Source organism: Pseudoliparis swirei, chromosome 17, assembly GCF_029220125.1.
Source record: "Pseudoliparis swirei isolate HS2019 ecotype Mariana Trench chromosome 17, NWPU_hadal_v1, whole genome shotgun sequence".
Lineage (NCBI taxonomy): Eukaryota > Metazoa > Chordata > Actinopteri > Perciformes > Liparidae > Pseudoliparis > Pseudoliparis swirei.
This window is the reverse complement of record NC_079404.1, coordinates 5,566,522-5,571,364: the sequence shown is the minus strand read 5'-3', so window position 1 is coordinate 5,571,364 and position 4,843 is coordinate 5,566,522.

The window sequence follows — 4,843 nt, the reverse complement described above, 5'->3', positions numbered from 1 at the left end:
TTGGGAAGTCTGTCCTCCTTCCCCGACGGTACACAGCTGAAGGGTTTCTCTCTACACTGCACAGGAGCTCATGGCTGCACGGCTAAGTCTGCTCTCACAGAAATGTGCACGTCAAAGTGGTCGTGGCCGTTCACGTGCACAGTTCCAGGCCTCTCCTCCGGCCGATAACAAGACCACGCAGTGTCATCACATGACAGAGGGCAGCGTGACACGCCGAGAGAAAAGCCTGCTGGAAGCAATTTACCCGAAGTGAGTTTACGAAGAAAGAGAGGGGAGAGGAGAGGAAACCAACTAAGAGGAGGAAACAATGAGAGGAGAAGGGAAGAGAGGAGAGGAGGATATGAGAGCAAAGGAGGACACAGGAGGGGGGAAACTAGAGGAGGAGAGGAGATGAAAGGAGAAGAGAAGAAACAAGAGGAGGAGAAGAAAAGAGGACGAAAGAAAAAGAAGGTGGGAAGGAGAGGAGGAGGAGACGAGTGGACGGAAACAAGAGGACAGGACATAAAACGAGAAGGAAAGGAGAGACAACAAGAGAGAAGAAGGGAAGAGAGGAGAGGAGGATATGAGAGCAAAGGAGGACACAAGAGGGGGGAACCAGAGGAGAGGAAAAGAGAAGAGAAGAAACAAGAGGAGGAGAAGAAGAGAGGACGAATGAAAAAGAAGGTTGGAAGGAGAGGAAGAGGAGACGAGTGGACGGAAACAAGAGGACAGGACATAAGAGGAGGAACTAGAGGAGGAGAGGATAAGAGAAGAAAAGTAACAAGGGGAAGAAACAAGAGGAGGAGGAGAGGAAAAGAGAAGAGAAGAACAAGAGGAGGAGAAGAGGAGAGGAAAAGAGAAGAGAAGAAACAAGAGGAGGAGAAGAAAAGAGGACGAAAGAAAAAGAAGGTGGGAAGGAGAGGAGGAGGAGACGAGTGGACGGAAACAAGAAGACAGGACATAGGAGGAACTAGAGGAGGAGAGGAGAAGAGAAGAACAAGAGGAGGAGAAGAGGAGAGGGAAAGAGAAGAGAAGAAAAAAGAGGACGAGAAGAAAAGAGGACGAAAGGAAAAGAAGGTGGGAAGGAGAGGAGGAGGAGACGAGTGGACAGAAACAAGAAGACAGGACATAAAACGAGAAGGAAAGGAGATAAAGAAGAGAAGAGAGAAAAGAGGACATTAACTAGAAAAGGAGGGGTGAAAATAAATTTTAAAAGAGGGGAAGTAGAGATGATGGATGAAAGGGAAGGAGGGCAAAAGTCATGAACGGTGTGAAAAGGAAAACAAATAAGAAAGGAGGTGATGTGAGGTGAAAAGAGGAGAGAGGCCAATGAGCAAGAAGAAAGGAACAGGGGAAGAAAGGAAAGGGGAAGAAAGTAGGAGGAGATTAGAGCCGGGTTTAAATAAGAAGAAGGGGGAGGTGAGAGGTGTTTGTAATTCTATATTTCTATTCATTGTAAAAAAAAAATTTGAAACTATTGCATTTTTTTCTTTAAAGACATCCATTATCTAGGACACACCATAACGACTTGCTCTGAAGATAAATGTGACGTATGCTGTGTGTCGTAGAGACGGGATGAAAACACATCGGTCCTTTAAGTCCACACTGATCACACTGGCTATTTAAAAAAGGTAAAGGTCAGACAACCACTGGTTATGTTGGTTAGAAGAAGCAAGTCAGTGTTTTGTGATCATTGGGTATGAATCACCTGCTGAGCATTCCACATGCATTAATCCTGTGACCACGCCCTCCCTGCTGTGGCATGAAAGGCTGGGTTTGTTCTTAAACTCCCACAACTTTGGCCCCCGTTATTAACCTACGACTCGTGAAGCTACACTAGCTATGAATTTGTAAATATCACAATCTGGCCGGAGCGCGGCAATACTGTAGAAGTCGATACAGGCACGATTGGGTAACTCGATTCAGAATGTGTTGTGTGAAATTTAGTTTTGTTTCGTTTATTTTGATCAGCAAAATATGCAAAAATCAAAATTCAGCAAAAGAAGAAAGTGGCTGACCGAAAGGGTCAAGGCTGAAGCTATCAAGCTTATAAGTGGCCTAACCTATAATTACACGAAAAAACTTATTTCAGAGAACCATATACATATACCTAGAGATATACATTAACATATACACATGTACATACATATACATATACATACACATACATACATATTCACACACACATATATACATATACAAACACACATACATAAATACACACACATAAATACACACACATACATATTTACATAAAACAATAAACAAAACAAAAAATGTCCCCATTAACCGTTACTTATGATGCTTCATCAATGCTGTTACGTCTGTACTTCTCCAGAGTCATGTCATTAAATTTTTTCTTGAAATGTGAATGCTTTTCGGTGAACTCAAGACCAGGACCTTTAGCATCTTTATGACTACAATGGTGCCTTGCAGATGCAGAATCAAAATGTCCAATCAAAAACTGTGAAACAAACCCTACCACAATCAACAACACAAACACAAGACAACAACTGGAGAGCAAGTACATTCCACAGGCACGAAGCTTCAACTGTTCTCGGGTCAGCAATGTGTCCAACTTAAAGGTGTCCTGGAGCGGATTTATGAAGAGGATCCAAGTCAATGCCTCCCTGGGAACGAGTCGGTTTCCTGTAATTCTTTATTTCTCCATGAAGTTTAAAAAGTGGTGATGAATAAAATGGTAGCGTATTTAGGATGGCTTTGTAAATAAAAAAGAGACAGTGTGGTTTCCTTCAAGTGGTCGGTGTCCACTCTCCCTTCTTCTTCTGGAGGATAACATGATGGTTCAAAATCGTTTTAGAGCCTTTTGAAGAGAAAAATGAAGAAATATTATTGATCCCCGTGGGTAAATCCTTCTCTGCATTTGACCCATCCTTAGTTATTCAGGAGCAGTGGAAGAACATTGTGTCGTAAAAAGTACAACGTTTCCCTCTGGAATGTATAGTACGTACATTGAGGGAAACTAAGGACTTGGGATTTTTACTTCATTATAGTAATAGACAAATATTTACAGTCTCTCTGACAGTGTGGAAAAAGAGCTGGCATATCTCCAGTCTACCGGATCCAGGGTTCACGGGTGACCATGTCTGTCTGTGTGTGTGTGTGTGTGTTCTGTCCCATGAGTCTAGCTCCAGGTTAATCATTAGTCGTCTTCAGATTGAATTGAAAGCGGCACGACTTTTATTGAGTTAAACGAGCACACGATCGTCCATCGTATCAACTTTTATTGAGCGCCACTTCCTCTCAATCAGCTTGAGCTGCATGTGTTGAAAAAGGTCAAAAGAGGAGAGAAAAAGACAGAGAATTACATGGAATGTATTTGCATGATGATAACTACTTATATAAATAAATAAGAATACTTTTTTGTTTTACTTTCCATGTTCAGCTCTGTAACTCTGTTCATCTGTACACATGACATCTACACTAAAAAAAAAAAAATTTGACTCAACTTAAAAAATGTGTTAGGACAACAAATTTGAAGTTGGGCTTTTTAGAGTGTATTGCTTCTGTCCATCCTGGAGAGGGATCCTCCTCTGTTGCTTTCCTGAAGGTTTCTTCACTTTTTTCCCATGAAAGGGTTTTTAATATTTTTGGGGGCGTTTTTCCTGATCCGATGTGAGATCAAAGGTCAGGGATGTACAGATTGTAAAGTCCACTGAGGCAAATTAGTCATTTCTGATTTTGAGCTATACAAAATGAACTGATTTGAATTGAAAAATAAAAAGCAGCGCAAAATGTAAATACTGTATTAGTAAAGTACAAGTATCTCCAAATTGTACTTAAGTGCAGTATTTGAGTAAATGTACTTTCCCCCGCTGGTGTAATTTCATGTTGATACCGAGAGCAAAGAGTGCACTGATGTTTCTGTATATCCTTTGTCCCTGTGCAGGATGGGATACATTTAAAAGCTTAAACAGTACTGTATCATAGTTTCTACACAGTGCACATGATCTGCCTGACACTTCCTGTGCATTACAGTACACTTACAGTAATATAACACAATACTTCACACAGAACTACACAAATGCCTCTAAGCTGTGAGCCTCTCAAAGTGTAGGCTCCGTAATGCCGTGCCATAATTTGCCCTTCACGAACGGTCCTGGTTGCCTTAGTAATGGGAATATATGGCACTCAATGCATGGGTTGCTAATGCCTTATTACGGCATTCATTCAAAGTGAATGGTACCAGAAAGGAAAAGTAATCCTGATCTCGTTGTTAAAAACATGGAGTAAAAAAATGATAACCTGCTGCACAGCTTAATGTCAAAATATAGACCCGACAAGACTAGCAATTAAAGGAACAACGTGTTGAATTTTCAGGGATCTATTGGGAGAAATGGGTTGTCGTCAACGTTAACGAACTGCCGTCTCCTGACTTAAAAGCCAGTTTTTATGAGTACTCTAATATTATCTTAATAATAACTTGATTTATTATCTCAGTAAACATCGTGAACATTCTTCTTGACAGCATGATGGTAATTTAGTAAATGATGGTGCATTTAGAAATGTTAGAGTCAGACAGACCATAAAGCAGGATTTGATTTGGAGCATGCCCTCTTCACTGAGCTGGTCGCCATGTTTTTAGAGTAACCCAAATTAGACAAACCCAGTCCAGCTCCTAAACAGGGACATTTGAGTGTGCGTGTGTTTGTGCGTGTGTGTGTGTGTGTGTGTGTGTGTGTGTGTGTGCGTTTGTGTGTGTGTGTGTGTCTGTGTGTGTTGTTGCGTCGACCATTGTAGTGTTTCTAAATGTTCAGTTGGTTGCTCCCCACCTCTCCACTAGATGGTGCCAACTCTCCCACACTGTCCCTTTAAAATGTTAAAACTATCTCATAATGTTGAC